The sequence below is a fragment of the Callorhinchus milii genome, unplaced genomic scaffold (assembly GCF_018977255.1).
Source record: "Callorhinchus milii isolate IMCB2004 unplaced genomic scaffold, IMCB_Cmil_1.0 Scaffold3, whole genome shotgun sequence".
In the NCBI taxonomy this organism is placed as follows: Eukaryota; Metazoa; Chordata; class Chondrichthyes; order Chimaeriformes; family Callorhinchidae; genus Callorhinchus; species Callorhinchus milii.
The window spans coordinates 61,348,991-61,372,427 of record NW_024704744.1 but is presented as its reverse complement, the minus strand read 5'-3'; the positions used below and the strand labels follow the sequence as shown (position 1 = coordinate 61,372,427).

The window sequence follows — 23,437 nt, the reverse complement described above, 5'->3', positions numbered from 1 at the left end:
AGCCAAGTGTTCGCTGTATGCAAGAAGCTAATTATATAGAAAGAGATAAAAAAAAACCTAATCAAGCAGTTCATGTGTGTTTCAGCTTTCAAGGCTTTTACAACTGGTGAATAATTCTAAATGTTAATTCATGTTAAGTCATTTTCCCCACCACCTTCTGTTCCTAAAAAAGAGAGAAAACAACTAGTCTTTATTACAGTGGTGAGAGATGTGGAACTAGGGTAAACTGGTGGGAGCTGGCAGAAGTAGCAGAGCTAAAATATTTTTATAAATACATACATACGTGTCATTTAATCCCGAAAGAGCATGCTGCAGCCCCACTACCCAACAATCAGGAGTCCTGTAGCTCAGTGGTTCGATTCCCTGCAGGGCGAAACCTTGGACAAGTTTCCTTATTCCACACCCCTGATAATTCCCCTCGAGGGGAAAAAAAAACAATAATAATTTGGTCCCTCAATCCACGACTGTTTGTGGGACACTGCTGTGTGCAATTGGCTGCCCCGTTTTGCCCACAAAATATACAGTCAATTCACTTTACAGTCTATTCAGTGAAGCACTTTGAGACGTTGAGAAGACGTGAAAAGCGCTATATCAAATGCAAGGATTATATTATAACCCATTGACAACTGTATTTTTTTAAAACAAATTCTTGTGTATGTAAGTGCCTGATTTTATTTCTATCTCCCCAGTTTACACTTGTCGAGTAGATATCGTCTGCAAGCAGTGGCGTTAGAAGTGTCAGCTCACGGCAGGAAGAAAGGCAAAAACAGATATAACAGTCCTACGCATGTTGAAAAGAGAATAGAAGATAGACGGAGAGTTTCACAAGAGGGAGTGTGATATGAACCAGAGGGTCAGATGAAATCGTGGATTGAGAACCTAACTGGAGTGGCTTGTGCTGATGTCAAAATAATTGTACCATGTTCTCAGCAATCAGCTATTCTCCACTCAATGATCCACAGAAATTTAGTGAGGTTATCCTACATGAAAGTGAACACTGAAAAAATAAACATTAAAAAAAAATAAGCACCACTGCTTACTCCTGTTATAGAGTTGGTTCAAGGCAAGGCTGTGTGATTTGTTTGGCAGAAATATTTTTCAGTGGATATTCAGTAAAGAGCTCAAGTCTTACACTTAGCTGTGGATCTGGGTAGCGGATGTGATGGAGTACACAGAGATGGCATTAAATATAATATAATCCACAAGATAAATGTTGTTTTAATGGTCTCCGTGTGGGCCTCAGCAAGTCCAGAAAAATATTCGAGGAGGAGTTGGTAATTTGGAGCCATTTCTCTTTTGGTCTTTCGACCTCCTCAGCTAGAGGACATTACAGAGGAAATGTTTCGCATTCCTCTGCTTTGCTTTTGTGTCTTTATAATCTTTGGCAGAGTTGCAGCAATGAATATTTGTGCTGTGGAGCTGGCTGTGCTATTTGCAGACTTCTACGTGTGGACAAAGGAGAGTAACGAGTGCCAAGAGCAACATGTTGCTGCTCTCTGCTCTGGGGCTGATGCTGGTAAAACAGTTTGTTGTTCTTTAAGGAAGTTGTGAAGGAGAAACAACACCTTGTGAATTCTCGCTGTGACCAGAAGGCGCTCCTTGTTCCCTGTGGCCCAGTTCCTGATGGTAATGAAACCCGTTCCTTGTTCCCACTGGCCTAGTTGCTGACAGTACTATAACCTGCACCTTGTTCCCAGTTACAAAGATTACAAAGAACATACAGCATGGAAACAGGCCACTCGGCACAACCAGGCCGAGCCGGTGTTTATACTCTATACGTGTCTTCACTCATTCTTTTACTCCCTTTCTTACCCTTCCATTCCCCTCTCACTCATGTGAAGGTCCAGTTTTCTCTTGAATGCATCTACTATCTGATTCAATCACTTCTGACAAGACATTGCTGGCAGTAATGTAATCTGCCCCTTGTTCCCAATTGCTGCCAGTACTGTAACCTGCACCTTGTTCCCAGCTCATGATATGCTATAACCTGTTGTTTGTACCCAGAATATCAGCCATTAATACTCCTAGTCAGGCTCACACATGAATAATGGCCTTTAGCCGAGATAGGTGGGAGAGAGGGAGAGAAAAGATTGCTTCCCTCCTTAATTTTTTTTCCCAAAGGATTAAAGGATCATAACTAACATGAACATTGATTGTTCATCTCGGAACTCACCTTGGAAGTGAAATGACCTGGGTTTGATTCCCGGGCAGGGCGAAACATAAGTTCCTTACTCCACACGCCTCCGTTTACCTAGCAGTAAGTAGGAACCCAGTTGTTATTCGATTGGCAGATCGCTTTTCTGGGGTTAATAATTCCTTCAAAATAAATGAAAATAATTTGGACACTCAATCCACGACTGTCAGTGGGACACTGTTGTGCGCAATTGACTGCCCGTTTCACCTGTAAAATATACAGTCACTTCACTTCATGGTATATTCTGTGAAGCGCTTTGAGACGTCTCGAAGATGCGATCAGGCGCTATATCAAATGCAAGGATTATTATTATCATTGTGAAATTACTGGGTTTAACAGCACTAGATTAACACACATATTGGCTCGATTGCTGAGAAACTGTCTTTGCACCGATGTATGTTCAGCTCCATCACACTGTCGAGTCCCACCACCACCTCCCAGCCGCCGAGCTTTCTCCTCAGTACTTTTATCTGTACTCACTGCTTAAAGTAGTTGCTCACCTAAACAGAAGACTAAGATGAGAAAAGCAACCCAAAAGAGAAGGATTTTAAAATTGTTCAACTTTCAGTTTGGCTTTTGCTTCAAGAATTTAGATTTTACCAGTGTTGATGCTTGTGCCAGTGAGCTGAGCTGCCAGTGTGGTTAATGGATTTGACCTGCTTCTTAGAATGTCAGACTAGTTTTCCTGCCCTATTTGTTAAGTCTGATCCTGCAAATGGCTTCTGCTTACAGGGTAATATAATATCGCACTATTACATTTCTTCCCAGTCATGCAGATGTAAAGGCTAGGTACTTTTTTGCTGTCGGAACATTACTTGGGTGGCTAGAGAATGACTGACGATCACAGTTGTGTGCATGCACAAACATTTTCCTGATGCACGCTTATGAGAGTGTGACTCCATAACACTGGTAAAAGAGAGGCAGTGAACAATATTCACTTTGAAACATCTCAAATCACTTTATAATTGCTGTCAGGTGTAGTGACTAATTTTTGTAGGCAAATGCTGTAGCAAGCCCTGAGGTTAGCCACCAATTTTATCTGGAGGCTTGTTGGTTAGCGCCCATCTATTTTCAAATAGTGTCATGGGATTTTTAAAGTCCGCTTGAATACACAGACCAGGTTTCAGTTTAATGCCAAATCTAAAAGATGTCATCTCCCATGATCCATGCTTACCCAGTACTGCAATGGAGTATCAGCCCAGAATAAGTGATCATCCCAACATGACGTTTGAACCTATGATCTTCTTCACCCAGAAATGAGAGAGCTATCGATTGAACTAAACTGACACAGTAAATAGGAGAATTGAACTGCACTACTGTTCATAGTGCAGGAGTGGGCAGAGAAGTAGAATCTGTCAGTGGAACGATTGACAGCTCAGAGCATGACCATTGGGGACGTTTGGAGCTGTTGATTTCTGCAGCATCGCAAAATGTAATTGTCCAGAGAAGTACCCATTATCCTGTGTCTTGTCTTTTTCATTCAAGTTGAAGCCTGAAGTCGATTTGTACTCTAAATACAATATCAGATACAGCTACACCAAGCTCCAAGTGTCCTGCATTTGACGAATTGTGGAGGTCTGATGTACCTTTGAGGATGTAAATTGCCTAAAAATCCTCATTGCTAAGACTCGCATGAAGATTGTCCACTTGGGGAAAAGGTGAAGCTGGCAACTGGTAGGAGAGAGGAGACAGAACAAACATTAGTTGAGGAGGGAAGAAAATTGTAAAGAGCAAAAAGAAAACGAAGAAGGAAGTCAGCGCTATAGGTGGAATTTTATTTTATCTAAAGTAGAGTGCTGCCACGACCATAGATTATTTTAAAATAATAAAATATTTATATGAACTCAGTGGATCAGCTGTCCAAATGACAGCAGTGCCTTATTACTTCATGTTTAGTATGTGCTGAGTGAGATTATTGCATTCTCTTCTTGCCAGCTTTCTGACTGCAATGTGCTCAGTCACTGGGACATTGTGTACATTCTCCTATATTTCATTGCAGCAGAAATGTACAGAGCACAAATAGCATCCAGATGCAGGCGTTCAACTTTTGTGTGTGTGTATGTGTGTATTTTTGTTTGCCCTTGGAGTGCTACGTTGGATACAAGCTGTGTCATCACTCAGGTTGTGCCTGTCAGCATTGCCAAGTCTGCATCTGGGACAGGGGTGAAGGGTAGTGCTGGTGGGATGCAAGATTTCTGGGTCAGACACGTCAGATGTTAACACACAAGGCGCAGCAATTTGCTCAGATCAGCCTGAGCAGCATTGAATTCATTCTGATTAAAGGACGAGTCCTGGCAACAGGCTCCCCTTTTTTGCACAAAAACATCAGTGTCACCCTGTTTTTCTTTAATAATGTTTCATATATTTCTGTTGCCTTTATATTTGCGGGAATATTTTTTTTCAATAATGAGCCTGGTGACGTGATCTGGGGAGGAAGTGATGAACCCAATGTTGCTGAGAGTTGAGTTAAGTCCTCTGGAATCCTGTAGCTCAGTAGTTATAGCAAGTGGGTTTGATTCCTGGCAGGACGAAATGTTGGGCCAGTTTTCTTACTCCACATGCCTCTGTTTACCTAATGGTAAGTAAGAATCTGGTTGATTGGCGAATTGCTTTTCTGGGGGTACTGATTCCTTAAAAAATAATAATAAATTAGTCACTTCAATCCACGACTGTTTGTGAGGCACTGCTGTGTGCAATTGGCTGCTCTGTTTCACCAACAAAGTATGCAGTCAATTCACTTTACTGTATATTCTGTGAAGCACTTTTGAGACATCTCAAACACATGATAAGGCGCTATATGCTTGGAGTCCTGTAGCTCAGTGGTTAGAGCACTCGCCTTGCAAGCGAGACACTTTGGTTCAATTCCAGACAGGGTGAAACCTTGGGCAAGTTTCCTGACTCGACACGCCTAATAATAATCCCTCCAAAACAAAACAATAATAAATTGGTAATTTTCAATCCACGACTGTTTGTGGGACACTGCTGTGCGCAATTGGATGCCGCGTTTCGCCCACAAATATGCAGTCAATTCACTTTACAGTATATTCTGTGAAGTGCTTTGAGACGTCTAGAAGACGTGAAAAGCGCTATATCAAATGCAAGGATTATTTTATTATATCGAATGCAAGGATTTATATATATATATATATCATTCATAAATGCCCCAGAGTTGAAATCTCACCACCGCCGAGGGGCACACTAGGGTCTAACTCACATTGATCGCTAGAAGTAGCGATTTTATTTTTCCATCTCCTACTAAAAAATTAAGACTTAACAAAAAAAATTTAGCAACCAATTGACTCAGACTCAATAACCTGAATAAATTGTTTGCCTCTTTGACAACCTACCTCCAATGATATCATTGCCAACCCACCCCCGTCGAAGAAAAGATTTTTGAAGAAAGAAGCAGCAATGTCCCAGTAATGGCTGACACTCCAGTGTGGTATTGAGGGAATGTTTTGTTGTCAAAGGTGTCACTCTTTGGATGAGACATTAAACTGAGTTTATTCAGATGGAAGCTGAAAATCCCACAAAACCATTTAAAAGAAAAAGGGGAGTTTCTTCCAATATCCTGGGGAACAGTCCCCAAAATAAATTGGTCTTTCACTTTATTGCTGTTTGCAGGACATTGCTGTGCACAAATTGGCTGCCGCATCTGGTTACAAATACTTTATTCAGCTGTAATTATCTGACTGTGACATTTCAATTTTATTGGCGCTATATCAAATAGAAGAAGTATTATTATAGGAAAGGGGGTAGAAAAAACTTTTTTAGACAATGTTATAAGAATGCGAAAATTTTATAAACAGCTATTTACCACAAATAGCTGTTTATATAAAGAAGAATAATATTAAAGTGTGCTGGGAAAGAACAAGACAGTGATCTAGATACCAATACGTACAAGGTGAGTTAAATGGCCTTCTGTTCTGTAAATGTCTTTATGATGCTAGGATAATGTCATCACAAAAGCTGCAGAATGCTGCACAACCACGGTAACCACTTTAATTTGACTAATGCAGGTTACAGTGGACTTTTGATTCGACAATCATGTTTGATCTACGTAAATTTTAAATTGATTGCCATCATTTTGCCTGTGGGAGGAATAGCCGGTCACAAATTAAATTTGATATGACATTCGTGAGAGCTTTTGTGCAAACAGATAATGCTTGAGTTAGTCCTCCATGGTTCTGTTCCTAGATTTTTGTGTTTTATCTTATTTCTGCATCTTAGAAAGTTAATATCCAAAATGAACCACACTTGTGAGAAAAATGAATCTGTTCTGTAAACATTATTCATGAGAGACTGACATCAATGTGACAGCATGCATTTAGGGACTGGATCTGGATTTGAATTTATAAGTAATAATAATCCTTGCCTGGTCTTTGGAGGTGAAAGCCTGTCTCTTCAGATTGCGAGGGTACTATGTGAAGAACATTTGAGCAGAATCAACACAGTTCTAGTGGTTTTGGTTTCAATAACCAAAACTACCCATAAATTGGGAGTGCATTGGGAATCTCAGTTAGAGAGGCCATAAGGATTGGTTGGTGTAGGAAATACCACTTTGGTACATGTGGGGATTGAGATTAAGACAGATTGATAGGGCAGAGCTTTACATTAAATTTACAGATATGCAATTTGTCCGTGTTAGAGATTGATGCTGGATATCTGAAATGGAACAATCTTCCCTTCTCAACAATAAAGTTCCTGACAGATTTCCTTTACACATTCCATAGCTATAAATTATTCATGTTGTATTGTAAGTAGGTCACGTCAATCTCACAATGTGTTATAATCTCACGTTTAAAGTAATTACTGTATTGAAGGTGCTCCTATCTTTTGTTGGGATCAAATAGAGCTCCATTCTTAGACCATACAAATGTTGTATTAATGGGATATGATCCCATTGTTCATGACTGAATTGCATTGTTGAAACTTGCTTGGTTTAATAATTTGAAGACACTGGATTGTATAAACATAGCTGGAGATAATGGAAAGAGTTTATGATCTTCATGAACAATGAGAGAAGGCAGAGAGGCCTTAAAACCATTTCAGTGACCAACAGGGAAAAGGGAGTTTAGCCTTAATACCATTATCTTGAAATTTAAAATTCATAAATACAGTCAGCTTCAATTCTAAAGACAGTTTTCCATAGTTCTTCAAAAAAACTATGAAAAACTGGTTTTGAAATTAAGATTTTATTTAATCATTTTCCAAATTTCTGCACTTTCAGTTGCAGGAGCATCTTTTGATGAAGAGAGTCGATTGTTGTCTTTGAGTTGTCAGAATGAAACTGAGATGAGCGACGAGATTAATGGACAATGAGTAGTTGGCACAAGCAGAGGAGGATGAGACATCAAAAGCAAATCAAAGGATTGTGTTTTCTCTGATTTAGGTAGTGGCTTACACATACTTTAGTCAATAGCATCACTTACGTTAAACATTCTGGACTAGATTTACCTCTGGCACTGAGCACTAGTTGTGCAAGGGGCAATGCTTGTAATCATTACTGCCAAATTCACTGGATTGACTCCAGAATGAGCTCTGTGGTGTGAATGGGATTATAGTCAATACAGCGAGCTGCTTGTTGTTTCAAATTGTGTTGTGGACTGTGTCATGCACTGGATTAAAACCCTATCCTTTCACCTCTGGGACATAGGTTTGAATGGGCTAGAATAATGGGTAGAATGCCTCATTTCTCACCTTGACAAAGATGCAAGGGGTCCAAATGAAGCAAGGTTGAGCAACCTCACTTGGCATGATTCCATAGTATGAAACTGCCTAAGATCAGACATTAAATGGTGAATCAGAGAGGCCGTGAGTTACCTGGTATGGGTAGTGGGAATGTAATAACGTCATGGAGTAGAATAAATTTTATTCTGCTTTTTATTTTTGGTAAGTCCCTCTTTTTAAGGTGTTTGCTCCCCCACACACACACTATAATTTATTGATCTCACATCATGCACTGTCATTAACCAAGAGCGGGACACCAGCAAACTGGCTCCATCATAAGGAGGTGTGCAAGAGCATCCTCGTAATGCATGTGACTATCCTGCCCAAAGGGGATCTTCCTGCTCTTCACTGCCAGCTTCCTCAGCACTGAGACCAGCAGCTCAGCGTGTAGATATCACGGATTTGAGGTCTCATTTCTCTGTGGTACTGCAGGCTGTTGCTTCCCAACATCCTGAGATTACTCTGCGTTTACCATGGTCTGTACCAACCTCAGGATACCTGGATGTTTAAAGTGGTGCACAGAGTGGGGATCAAACCTTGGACAGGACCATGGCTCTGTGGGGCTTGGTTTCATGGGTAAAGTCTGAGTTGCTGAGTGCTGATGCCTATTATTATGGGACCAGATACTTTTGAAAAGGCGAAGCAACTGGATTTAAATCAATACTGGAAAAAGTGATATTGAGGGAGGATCCCGATTCTCTGACTGAAGACTCCCAAGTGCCTGACTGGACATAAGGAAACCAGGCTTTGTTTATGCACTGGTACAGATTTCTGTTCATTTCCAAATATTACTCAGGAGGGGAAAGTCCACCAAGTGCAGGTGAAAGTGTTCATGCTGTGTCCTGCTGCCGCACCGTGCCCATGGTCATCTCCCCTTTCTCCTATGCTCAGCGGCAAAGTACCCCATTGCTAAGCGCTCAGAGATGCTACCCCATGTGCAGGGCACTATTTAAATGCAATTGTTTTAGTTGTTGAGAGTGTTAATACAAAGGGAGTATTACTAAGGAGAATTTATATCTGGTTTGCTTTGGTCAGAGTTAACCCAGCCTTTAGCTCATTGCTTGTGACCTGCAGGAAGGGCTTGTTGGTGACATTCCAGATCAGTGTTTACAACAGGTGTTTCCTCCCCATGACGTCAGTGTTACTCAGCTCCACTCTCATGCAATGTAATAATGAAATCAAACCCTTGTTTAGCATTTTCTTAACATTTGGTATGTTTCCTGCACAGATGTGCTAAATTATCACAGACTGCAAATCGAACTGAGGACCCTGTGCTACAGCAGCCAGTGCCTTGATCCTCTCTCTTCCTTTTAAACCCACAACCTCCCCCGCCCCCCACCATCACCATCAGAGGACTTCTCTAATTGTGCTTTTGTGCTCTTTGAACATGGATTCAAAACCTAATTACATCAGTTGAAATAGAGAACAGTGGGTTAGCGCTGGTGGAAACTACAGTATCTAGGTGCACAGAATATATAGTCAATTCACTTTACAGAATATTCTGTGAAGCGCTTTGCGACGTCTTGAAGATGTGATAAGGTGCTATATCAAATGCAAGGTAATTTTTTTATTTTACAGTATATAGGTTTAATGGTCTTTAGGACTGGTAAAAGAGCCCATAGTGATCCTTTCTGGTCCTGGACATTCCTATGTTTATGTGTATATAGCAGTGATCTAGTCATGACATGTACATGATATAGTTAGCGCCTTTTAGCTATTCAAGCCTTATTCATGAGATTTAAGATTTGACTCAATCTCTGTTGTTCTTTAATATTTACAGGTTAACGGTTGTGGAGAAATAGTTTGTTTTTGTGAGCAGCTGGAGCTGTCAGCTTGGACATAAATTATGCATTCTCGATGCACGATAGCATGCAAAGGTTTAAGTAGAGAGCTATGAAGTTGCCTTTCATGGGTATTGAGAAGTAACCTGCAGCTTGAATTGTCTGGAAGGACTGTGTTCTTAGGTTTGTCTTTAGTAGGATGAAAGATGGTAATTGCATAAAGCAGCAGGTAAAGCTAACCCTTGCAGTGTCTCTGCTCTGATAACAGTAGCAGTAAGATAATAATTCAATTTTGGTGAATTTTTGATGAAGGATGAATATTGGTCAGGATATTAGGAGAATTCTCTGCTTATTTTTTAAATGGTGCCATGAAATCTTTTAACATCAACTTGAATAGGGAGTTGGGACATCCCCAAAGAATAGAGAGCTCAGAGCCCAAATTGTGATCGACACCATTGTGGGATGATTGTACCCTGTTTGGGATTGCACTCCAGCCTTGTTCTCTGGTTCCTGACCTTTAGAGGTTCAAGCAACATGCAGTGGAAGAAAATTTTCCACTTTTTGTCTCTCTATGGGTCCACATTTACTGAACCAAGAATCAAGGTTGCAGGTGTCATAACACCCAGAGTGTACATGGAGCAGCCTTTGTGCTCCTGATATAACCAGATCCCCAACTTGTCAAAGAAGAGAAAGTAACAGCAAGGTAGAACTTGTCCTCTCTCTGTACACCCAACCCCCCATGTTCTACCCCCCTGTCCAGACACAGTCAGTTTTAGATCCCATCTCACAAGCATCACACTATATATACCTCAGCACTCTGCAAAATATAGCCTACAGCATTCAAAAAATAAAATTAGGCAAGCAAGATACAGCTATGAGCTTATCCTGACTGTGACAACATGGAAGGTTTGTGGAGTCCTGTAGCTCAGTGGTTAGAGCACTCGCTTTGCAAGCGAGAGACCTGAGTTTAATTCCAGGCAGAGGGCGAAACCTTGGGCAAGTTTCCTTACTCCACACCCTTAATAATAATCCCTCCAAAACCAAAAACAATAATAAATCGGTCATTTTCAATCTACGACTGTTTGTGGGACATTGCTGTGCGCAATTGGCTGCTGCGTTCACCCACAAATATACACCCATAATACAAGGGAGTGCGAATAGTTGGATCTTGTCTATGTGTTTATATGAATCCATGGCACTGTCCTTTACTGATAGACAAAACAAGTCCCAACAGACCTACTCTAGTGCAAATATGTGACTCCTAACAAGGTTACTGCTGTGGACTATTGTCCTATCTCTTCAAAAGTCTGACTAGGAATGACCCAGGAGAGTTCCTATAGACCAGTCACTGACCGCACCACTAAGCATGAGATTGCTAAGCAGCATTCAGTACATGAGAGGTGAGAAATCATTTGGTGATGTATGATCAGCTGGACAGAGCTGTCAGGGCACATTCATCCTTCTACTTATTTCAGGAGCATTGCCTATTCCCTCAATTTCCACCATTGAAAATGGACGTTGGTAAGATATGAATTCCCCAGTGGCTATTCTTTTCTTTCTCTCTGTCTCTCTAGTGAAGTTGTTTCAATTCCTTGCTTTTTCCTTCCACGTTCCACACAGGCACGCTACGCTCCTTATTCTAGTGACTGGTGTGATAGGACTTGACAGTGAATGTTTGGCACGAGAGCATCGTTGCCAAATCTGAGCTTGTCATCACCTGGGGGGAGGGGGAAATCTTTAGTCAGAAACTCTGAGCAGGAACTTTGACTGATTCTCCCCCACCCGAATGCATGTTATATCTGACCTGCAGTTGTTCAGTGCTGACACTGTGTTGCCTAAAGTAGAACAACATTCAATTTACAGCACTCATGAGCACCTCTTTACCTGAAAAACTAAAATAAATGATATTTGTAAGTCAATTTTTTTAAAAAAAGAGTCAGGGCTAATGTCAGGGCTGAGGTAATGCTTTTAAAAGAACCTAAAGAGGTCTTTACTTGTATAATTTTACATGGGTTAAGCTCCCTGCTTCAGAAAGATATTATTTTACATGACTTGTCAATGCTTTATAGAAAAGGTTTCAGACACTGTAACATATATTAAAGTACCTTTTTAATCCACGGATAAAGTTTCTAGTTTGTATGTGCGGTGTTGACAGAGATTCCCTGAAAAGGAAATCATCTGGTACTGTCAGCAGAAAGGTGGGAGAGTTCGATACCAGAGAAGCAAACTGTGTAACATGAGTAAATGAAGATAAACCAACCTTCTGTGACAGTGTCTGGAGATAATTATTATGTGCATGCAAAGCTGTCTAGTTAGCTACAAAAAATTGTTTTATTATTGCGTAGCATGCTTGAGCTGAAACTGTCTGAGGTTGACGGAGCCGTTCTATCAACTGAATAGCTTGGCGGCAGGTGTGTGGAGAACTTTCCCTTTTTTTAAAAAAACTAAGTCTGCTTCCCCATTTACTGCGTTCCCTGAGTGACCTCGGCAAAACAAGTTGCATGTAGCTTGCCTTTACCTTGGATGAATGTCTTCCAAGTGCTTCACAAACCCTTCAAAGATCACCAAACAGAGGGACAGTGTTGACACAAGGTCTGGTCCAAGAGACGTTTTTAAGAGCAGTATAAATAGTGCCATGAGATCTTTAACATCTATCTGAACAGATAGACTGACTTTGATGTAATGGCTCTGCCTGAAGGAAGGCACCACCAACATTACAGTTTTTCCCGAGCAATGCACTGGAGTGTCAGCCTGGGGTTTGAACCTGCAACCACTGACTTTGAGAGGAGAGTGCTACCAACTGAGCCACAGTGACGTATTGGCACATCCCCATTATTGCTACAACACCATAGCTCACCAGAGCACCGTGCCAGTCCAAGCTCCCAAAGACCGTGTCTTGAGTTGTGCTGGTTGCTATGTTCTCGATTCTTTCATTCGGCTGGTGGGGCGAGGGAATGTTTTTAGCTGTCTATTATGAGCAATAATTCCAATGAAAGGAAAGATCTGAAGGCTCATTAGTCATTATAATAGCGTGATTTAAAATTTGGGTTTAATAATCATGGTAAAAATCTGAAATTGTAAAATATAAGTGAGTGTTTTTCTTGGCATTCTTCTGCAGTGTTAAATCAAAGGAGCCAATTACCATGTACTTTTGCTCAGTGGTATATTTCATAAGTTATGTGTTGAAAGTCAAATTTAGTTTGTGCTGTGTAGTTGAGATGACAAGTTTTCAAGTTGAGGAATTATTCACATGAGCTATAGACTGCAGGCAATTGCTGAAATTAAGTTCTTTATGGAAAATTAAATGAATAACACAATGCTAAGATTGTGTTAGGTGCTTTGTCTGTCATCTCGCTTGTGTGTATATTTATGTTGCTGGGTCTCCTTCATTGTGTGTGTGTTTATAGAATAAGAAGTCACTTCATCTTTTTTCAACTAATTTTTAAAAACTCTTGTTGACCACTGAAGATGGCAGGAGATTTCAGTAATTAAATACATTGATAGAGCGCAAATAGCTGTGTAATTGTAAACATTTTGGACTGAGTTTTTTTTCTAAAAATCAGAGGTCTGCTTTAAGGGGTGATTTGTGAAAAAGATAAGATAGTAACAAAAACATTTGTTCATTTGAACTCGGAGGAAGAGTCATTCTTATTTTGTAAAAGGCATTTGAAGGTATTAATTGTGTACATTTTTGGTACAAAAAAACGTAAATTCACTTGGTCACACTTGGTCATAATTATGCTCATTATGAATTTAATACTGGTTTCATTGTGCCTGCCAGTGGTAGCAACTCACCTTTCAATGCAGTTACTTGAAGCCGCGGGCTGCTAGCCAAGTACTGGGAGCTGACACCTTGTACATGAAAGTAGAGATTGTGGTGTGCAAGTAAATTAATGGAGTCGGAGGGCGACCGGAGCATTTTCAGGTCCTTCTTTATCAAATAAGGGAGTAAAAATTTTCATCCTCTTCAGTTGGAGCAGAGCTAGTAGGGCAGGTTTCCAGGGCAGCAGCAGTGATTTTATGGAGGGACAGATGTTCTGATTTTGATGCCTTAGTCTCTGGTGTACTGACACTCCACTTCATGAACAGTGAAATTTATGAATGGGACAGGGGTAGAGGGATAGTTATGTAAAAGGAAGGTCGTAGAGGGGAGAGAGACAGCTGGTAACTGCTGTGTGGCATTTATATAGATTCAGTTCGTCATCAGAATGAATAGTTGTAAAGATTACTGCTGCCCTAATGTTCTATGTTTAGACAGACCATAATGTGTTGTCGGTTCCACTAAACAGGCTGAAGGTGGGTCTAGTGTCTCCAGGGTCCCTATCTATAGACTAGCAAACCACCAGGCTAGTTATCTACCTGTTGTCCCTATTAACAGGCTGGTGGAGTGCCTGGTGTCCCCATCATCAGGTCGGTTGTTGTCCTAATCTCTAAGCAATTAAAGTAGGTTTTTACCCATCAAATAAAAAGTGGTGATTTTTTTTTGGGGGGGGGTTCTATTTTTCTGTCAAATTGAGGGAGAAAAATCCCTAAGAAAAAACAGGTATTCATGGGTGAAAATTGGTTAAAACTATTTTGATGGTTGGTGCTTACAGATGTCCTTGTTTACAATTGCGTGTATATAGGTTTATTGAAGGTTTGCATATTTCTCTCTCTTGATTTTTTTTCTCTCTCTCTCTCTTGAACTTTTTCCTTTTGCCTGCGTCCATAAGCAAACATGCGGACAATTGATGTGCTGATAATCAACATTCTTCTGTATAGCACCTTTTCTAGCATGACAAGGGCATTAGGCTCGAGCCCATTGGTCAAGTTGGCCTTCCCTTCCTCTTTGCAACTTGGAATTGTTTCCTGGTCTGTATGGGAATGTTCCCATTTCACAAATATCCCCAGCATGCGGTCCTGACGTCTTTTACCTGTTTTTAAACCAACCCTGGTGCCTTATTGGAAAAGTGCTTAAATATCTGCAGCACAACCTCTCACCACATTCATAAGCCTTGTACAAAGCCTCTTATACTTCAAAGAATGTACAGTATTTACACTAATTAATTAATTTTATTGATGCATGAAAAGGTTTGTGACCTAACTCTGTAACCTCGTGCTGCCATGCAGGAATGTCTAAAGACTGTTCAGGGGAAGCAGAGGCGAGAGTTTCCATTATGTTCAAGGAAACCATTTTTTATGTGATGCACTTTTTATGGTGTGTTTTCTTCTTGAGGTAGCGAGGGGAGTGGGGCAACGAGGGAATTCCTCAATGTAAGGCAACAAAGAAAGGATCTTGCAGCCTTCAACGTTAATAAATTCAAAAGGTCATGGTGGATGAGAAGTTGAGGGAATGCGGCTGGCTATCAATTTTATCCACAACAGTTCACTTCTGCAACCCTCCACAGGTGTCTGATACAGGTGTCTTCCAATTGCCTCAGTACAGGAGTGCAGCACAGCAGCTCCTCGTATTCCCATGCTAACAGTCAAGGCTTTGTTCGCCAGAGTGCTTAGCGTCTGACACAGTTGGTGGATTTCACCTTCAGAGGGTCTTTGTGCAATTCAGTCTCTGTCCCTTCTTGTTCTGAAGTGGCCACTGTTTTGGGGCTTTGTTCCTGGTTTTTTTCTGCATTTTCTGTTTCCTCTGGGTGGGTCTTCCTTCGTCAAGGATCCAGTCAAGATCACGGGTGTAGGGCCTGACAGTGCCAATTTTTTTTGTCAATTTTGTCACCCATTCTCCGAACTATTTGCTATTTGCCTGTGATACTTTGCTCAGTTTGCCATTATTCAAGTGTGAACTTAGACAGTGAGTTTTGGTAGACTATTCAGCACAGGATGCATCACAGATGAGCCCAATTTCTTTGCTCATCCGACATCTATAGGTCCTGACAGTCTTGTAAATTGGATGGATTCACAAAGGGACTCTGCTACTCCCCTCCCCCTCCCAACTTCAAAGAAAAATGAAGTCATCCTACTATTTATCCTGGCTTTAGGTGTCAGTCTGGCTCAGTTGGTAGCGCTCTCATCTCTGGTTCAAGCCCCACGTCGGGATATTATGTTTTTTAAAAAGAAGCAATTTTCGGATATGAATTAAGCCAAATAATCCTTTCCAACCACTGTCTCCATGACGAGACGGGTCCTATTGCAATTATATTTTAACCTCTGAACATCATGATAATACAATCTCTGAAATGTTATAACAAGGAGACCAGAGAAAAGGCTGCACCTAATTTAGGAATTCACAAAGCTATCACAAATCACTTTAGTGCTGCTCTCCCTTGTTTAAGAAGCCATCTAAATCTCTGTATATATCAGTCTAACTCTGAAAGGTATCCATTATTAATACTACAGTGTATAGTTTTGTGAAAATTTGTTTGCAATATACATTTATAGAGCTGTAAATTGTATTTTTTACAACATAATTTTCAAGTTCCCTTTAGCCATTTACTGGGGACACATATTACACGTCAGAGTTCTAATATATCAGCCCAGGTGACTTACTTTTTCTTTACTCAGAGGGTAATTAACAATAGGAACAGGTTGCCAAGGAATCCTGTAGCTCAGTGGTTAGAGCACTCGCCTTGCAAGCAAGACACCTGGGTTCAATTCCAGGCAGGGCGAAACCTTGGGCAAGTTTCCTTACTCTATGCGCCTAATAATAATCCCTCCAAAACAAAACAATAATAAATTGGTCATTTTCAATCCACGACTGTTTGTGGGACACTGCTGTGCGCAATTGGCTGCCACGTTTCGCCCACAAATATACGGTCAATTCACTTTACAGCATATTCTGTGAAGCTCTTTGAGACGTCTAGAAGACGTGAAAAGCGCTATATCAAATACAAGGATTATTATTATTATGACAGCAATAATGAAAAGAAACGAACATGAACAGTCAAACGAACATGACAAGAAGTCCCGACATCTATGAGTAGACCGGAGCACCAGCACAATGCAAGATATCATCCCCTCTTCTCTTCATCCATTTCACCAAACTCTCCAGCTCAAACATCTGATGAAATGTGACGAGCCGGTGTGGAGGGATGCAAAGGTGAACTGTTCCTGGGTAAACATGCCGAGGAATGAGGTGACTTGAGGGACACCTGTCTCCTGAGCTCGAGCCAAGCCAGGCACGATTGTACTGTGGAACTGCTCCAACCCGGTCACTAGGGCCTCCTGCACCCGCTCCAATTCACTCTGAAACATTCCTTCAGCAGACTGCTTGGAGACACCTGGATTTACCAAAATAGAGATGGATTTTGTTAGATTTTTCCTAATGTTTGCTCGATTTTCTGCAGGAACCATTGTCTGTGCCTTCGGATCTGAGTCACCAAGAGCAGCTTCTCACTTTGAGTGGAATCCCCTGGTATTGCCTGAAAACATCTGCATACAGCAACTGTCATCCTATTCTGATGGGGGCGGGGTGAGGGAGGGAACCACGGCATAATGCTTCCTTTGGCCTTTTTCCAGCTATAGTATATTCATGCCACCAGCCCCATTATGGATGTTGCTGCCTGGGCTAATCTGATTGGATCAACTTCCATATTTTCTCATGGCTTTATTGCACTCCTCCTGTGGACAGGTCCTTGGTCCTTTGCTCCACTATTGCGACCTTTTATGCAGGTTGTTATCCACCAACAGTGTCCCTGACATCAGCCTCAACCAACATCTGCTAAGCACTTTGCTCAATTTTTTAAATATATATATATAATGTATTGTGTTGCTTCTGTTTTAAGACTCAATCCAGAATGAACATTGCCTGGACTACTTTGACTATTTGAGATTGTCTAATTGTATTTTCCAACCTTGAAGAATCCATCTCTTATCTCAGCTTGTTCAAATATTCATCATTGAACTATGTAACTTAGCATAATTTTAATTTGAAACAGGGTACTCTTCTAACAGCTATTTCTTACGTGAGTCCAGCGTCCTGGCTTCAATCACCCTTCCTAATAACCCATTCCAATTGTTAATTACCCTCTCTGTAAAGAAATACAATTCCTTTCCCTAAGATGCTCCAGTGACTAAAACATTTGGGATTGTCTCAACTTGTCGTCCTGATGAGGTACACACAAAAGCAGGTGTTTTGAGGGAAGATACTTTTAAAACGGATGTTTTTGTGTGAGTTGAGTTGTTTCCCTATTGACCAAGTCTGGAATACACTCTCATGGCATTTTGTACTAGAGTTCATCCAGGGGGTTCAAAGAATTTTAAAGCATGTGGTTCTCTCTCTCTGAAAATGATAAGGATTAATTCATGTTTGTCCCAGTGCTATTTGTAAAATCTTTGCCTTTCTGACTCCAACTTATTGAAGCGCGCTCTCAGGTTCTTAAAATCTAATTGGTATCCAGGACTGCAAAGCCCAGAAGGAGATGTTCAGCTGCTGGTAGACAGCAGGTAACAGCTCAGTCATTAATAATTTCTGAAGGCGATCGCTCATGGAAGAATTGTCCCTCAGACCTTGGCTGCTTACTATGCTTGATTGACTGGTAGGAGCACATGGAATAATAGGATTGCTTCTTAATGGCAGGTGAGGTTGTGGCGTGCAGTGGCCTAACACCTTAAAAATGCAGTCTGCTTTCTTTCCCTTCTTCCTTCCCTCTTTCCCTTTCTCTTATCCTCTCTGCTTCCTTACCCCTTGCCCCCTTCCCTTTTCCCTTTTCGAGAAGAGCGCTATATCAAATGCAAGGATTATTATTATTATATTATTCTCTTCACAACCGAGAATGAAACAATTCAACAATTGATGGTCACTAAATAGCACCGTAGTCTCTTTCTCTCACATTGTGGTGTGTGTGGTCTGCTTGTGCAGCAAGCTTAATTTTATAAAGCCTGTATGTAGATTGCTTGAGAAGGGAAGACTGAGGGAGATAAAGAGTTGCTCACTTTAAGATTCTGTTAAACAGTGAATACGTTTTCATTTTAAATGGGGCGAGGAGGCAGGGATGACATAATAATAATCCTTATATTTGGCATAGTGCCGGTCAAGTTGGGAGGACGTCCCAAAGCACTTCACTAGTAATATTGTTAAGTGCAATGACTCAAGAGCTTGGGAGGAACAAGAGAGGAATATGTGAAAGAACAGTAAGCACAGCACTATTGATAAATTAGAGAAAGACTGGAAACGTTACAACATAGAAAGGACAGAGTTCAGAAGTAGGGGCAGGATTATCTGAGGAGCCTTTTCTTCTATTCTGCGCAGAGGTCCGAAATTGCTCATTATCTTTACCTTAAAACCATTATCTTAACATGAAGTAAGTATGCAGAATGTTGGACGTTTCTTAATTTCAGCCTTAATTTAGAAAAATTTATTTTTAAAGAATTATTGGGTTATATTTTAGGCAATCTCCAGAAACTTTCTTTTCCACCTTCTGTAGGCACTGGTTCATGTTTAAGTGCAGCTCTACAAGTATTGGCTGCCATGTGATACCACAGCTTGCGTGACAAGGGGGTGTGGGGAGTAGAGGAGGTGGGACAGAATCAAAGCCAACATTTCCAGCAAGAGGGAGGTGTCCCTGGATGCCATTCAAGAAGAGGAACTCCAGCTGACTTTTCCCATTGTTATAGTAAGGAGCATGCATCCTCATCCATGTTTTATACTTTATGTAGATTTTCATCAACAGTGCAACAGCAGCTTAATTAAATAAAGGGCATCATCTCCAACAATGCAATGCCTCTCCCAGATTATTGCCCTGGAGCGTCTAGTCCTGAATGTGGGGTTTAAGCCCATAACCTTCATATCCCAGAAACGAGAATGCTACCAAATGAGCCAAGCTGATATTAGAAGGAGAAGTTGATATAGTTTGGGAAAACAGGGTGAGAACAGGATGAGAAAACAGGGAAGTCTAGTGACCTCAATTAAATGATGTGGGAAATACCTTCTGTTAACGCAAATCACGAGTCGCTGAGCTGAGAAATTTCTGGCCAAGAAAATCTAAAATGTCAACAACTTGGTTGCATCTGAAAGATTTGCATCACCCCCAGCAGCGCTGCGAAGCTGCTTGCTGTACAGTAGCAATTGGACAAAGTGCAGGTGTTATGAGGACAGTATTTAACATTGCATCTACCGATGAGCAAGGTTGAAGTGCTGCCCATCTCCCACACACAGTCACAAATTTGTATTCTTAAACACCTTTAGGCAGCCTCACATTCCTTGGATGGGCAGTCATATCACTTAATAGGAGAAGTTGGCCAGCACTTGTTCATTAGCATTGGGGATGACTTAAAATAGTGAGCTCCGATCAATCGCGAGGATTGAACGTTGGGAGGAAGCCTTTACGATGGCCATTTCCTGGGCTAGGAAGAATTTAAAACAGAAGTTTAAAATGGCAACAGCAGGCAGAACAAGGGAGCACATTAAGGAATTCCTTAGGGGAGACAGATCCCTTCCAACCAGATCCCCAGTAACACCACCCCCAGTCCCAGCGCTAAAACCGATCCCCACCCCCACAATTAGACCACCCCCAGTACGGACAGATAAATTGGGAGTGTGTTCCAATGTATCTGTCCACATAGATCTGGACATCCTCCCCGCGTCCCAAGAGCAGCTGCTCCGGCCGACAGTATCCACTGATCCCGGAACCAGGAAAATAAATCCCAGGACACAGGGGACTCAACCCTGGCCCCAGACGCCCCAAGAGCAAAGGCAGCCAAGAGTACGGCCATCCCGGCCCAGTACTAGATCCGCCACAATCTCTACCGCCAACCCACCAGAGACACCCGTTGCCCCTGCCCCACAGGGAATCGCTGCCCCACAATCACAGACGGCAGTCATTAACAACTCAGTTAAACCTAGTGCCATTTCCAGGCGCTGACACAGAGGTCCCAAAGTTCACATGTGTTAATGTGTGACATGAGGTATCACTCCCTTGGATTTGCCATTGACAGCGAGGTCATGCCTTTCAATCTCATCTCCAAACCACAAAAGGTTTCCACGGCAGCCTCACCAACACTTGTAACTGTATAGAGCGTAGAACTTGCTTGCAAAGGTCCCAACCCTACACTACCCCCCACTAAATACCATTGAAGGCGACGCAGCACATATCCTCCTGAATTGCCAAACTAAGCCCCCTGCCAAGATAAAATCCCACCTGAGGCAGTAACTTGTAGCAGCCAACTACAACAAAGTGTGTAGATCCATACAATTCATGTTTGTATGTACCCTGTAACTTGTATTTTATTAGCTATCTTGTACCATCCCTCAGCTCAAGAAAGTGAGTGAAGCATGTTCAACTTTACTTAAATGAATCTATTCATATTATAGAGTAAAAGAGAATGTGAAATCAGCGGAGAAATAAATGAGAGCTATTTGATTAAGGCGACAGCAGAGAGCAAGTAGGGAACAAGGAACTTAAAAGAGAATCTGAGCAATTCAAGCTTGAAAATCCAATTGTAGTTCCATTGTAAACATGAGTCATGTATTTCTCGGAGGCATTTCAATACTGATAGTCTGTGCGATGAACAGACCGATAGAGGTGACTGAAGGAGACAAAATAGGTCAACATGTTGGGCATAACATTTTATCATTTTTTGTAAATAGAAACATATTGCTTCGCTACCATTTCTTGTAAATAGAAACATATTGCTTCACTGTCAGTTATATGCAGTATCCGTCCCTTTAATTTTCACTTGTAATCCTCTCTGAACATTAGAGTACAGGCCCATACCTCTGCTAATATTGCTGTTCGGTCAGCCACTTACAGATTAGCACCTGGAGTAACTCACCCTCTGATCAGATCAGTCCCTCTCGAATTTGTGGCTAGGTTTGGTGACCACCCGCAAGTGGGGAAGTTAATGTATGGGAATAGGAGGCATGGAGACATGTTCCATCTCCCATTGGAAATCCAATGCAGTGCATTGAATCTCACAGGCAACAGCAACTACTTGCATTTATATAGCATCCTTCGTGTAGGATATCAGCTCAGAGCGTTCCACAATGGCGAGGTCAATACCAACCTGCACTTTATATTGAGGATGAGTGGTCCAGAGTTTCGGGGCGTAGTGGCTCCGATGGTGGGGCGGGTGATGAGAGGGACGAGTTGCAGGCCGGTGCCAGTCGAGCAGAGGCGCTGGATGGTGAATTGGGGAGTGAGGAGATCGGAAACGTGATAAGAGAGTGAAGGGATTTGAACACGAGTGTGAGGATCTTGAAGTCGATCCGTTCAGTGATGGGGAGCCAGTGGAGCCTGGGCAGAACTGGTGAGATGTGGGTACAGAGTTTGGTCTGGGTCAGTATGTGGACAACAGAGTTCTGAATGAGCTGGTTCTTGTGAATGGTGGAGCTGGGCAGACCAGCGAGGAGTGCGTTTGAGTAATCCAGGCAGAAGGTGACAAACACATGCACGAGGGTTTCGGCTGCATTTGTGGTAATACGGTCAGAGGCAGGCAATGTGGCGGAGGTGGAAGAAGGCGGTCCTGGTCGGACGTAAAGCAAGCGACAAAGAAGAGTAGATGGTGGGTACAGTCAAACCACCCATCAACTCCCTTAAGAGGGTCTGGTGCTTCAGCCTGGTACACCATCCTGCTGCTAAAAAGAGAAGGCAAATGTGTAGGTGCCAAGTTTATTTTTTAATGAGAAACCCTACTCATCACATCCGCAGGCACAACTCCGCAAAGTCGCACAGATAGACATTGAGCATTCTGAGAGCAAGAAGCACAGCTCAAAGAGAATGGAGAGAGTTTGGGTCTGTCTTACGCTGACCACTAAAAATAGTCCTCTTTCCGTTACGTCTTTACTTCCCATTATAAAAACATAACGAAAACATCACTATATTTAGCGATCAGCTTATAATCGAACCCTTTGCGGTACAAAGCAACAGGATGTCTCATCGAGTTCTTTTCAAGGGCTCAGAATGGCAGAGCCCTATGTAGAAGAGGTGTGCGAGGCTGTAATGAATTAATAATAGCGACAAGGACCTTGAAGTAGTCATGTTAATTGATATAAATGTAGGGAGCATGAAGAGGCCTCGTAGTATTCCTAGCGACTGTTCCGATGTTGTTGTTTACACAGCATGATCTTGGTATGCTGCCCACAAGTAATACCAGCCTCCTAATTTTACCACAGTCTCAGCTGTTGCGAGCCATCAGCTGGTGGTCAGCACAACTGTCTTTTGCCTTGTGTTACCTCTGCTTAACTCACCAGAACTTGTGGAGGGCGACATATAACAACAAACCCGTGAACCTGTGCTTTTTTAAAAAAAAAAGAAATGCAGGGCTTGTTTTACACTCAGGAATTATTAAAAAGGTTTGTGATTTGTTCCTTTTTATGTCCACTCTTCAACAATTTTTCTGCTCTAATTTTCTCCTCTCAATAGGCACCTTGGCTCCTTTTTCCCTTCTATTCTATCAGCACACTACAATGGATGACCCAGGTGTCCATTATTCACGTATGAGCCTTAATAATGATTTTGGCAAGCTAATGGACAATGGGGGGCAAGACCGTTGAGCCTACTCAGCCTCATTGGCCAGAACCTTTACCCACTACACTATCAGGGGAATCTGTCGGAACTTTCTTTGAAGGAAAAAGAGTTGACATACCAATAAATTACATTATTTTTCCAGTCAGTTTAATTTCCCAGTGGTGAGTTGACAGCAAGAGGTAAAAGTGATTTGATTTCATGTTTATATCCGGAATAGAATTAGAAAAGTGATCTTATGTTCATAGAATATTAAATGTTTATCTCCGGCATTAAGAAACAGTTATACCTTGCTAAGCAACAGTGTTTAATAATAATAATAAACATTGCATTTGAAT

At 41.6% G+C, this 23,437-nt stretch overlaps 1 protein-coding gene across 2 annotated transcripts in view; it reads left to right on the top strand.

The window, feature by feature from the left end:
- Positions 1–23,437, top strand: part of crim1 (cysteine rich transmembrane BMP regulator 1 (chordin-like)) — a 123,862-nt gene that overhangs the window by 10,963 nt on the left and 89,462 nt on the right. The gene's annotated exons all lie outside the window — the stretch shown is intronic.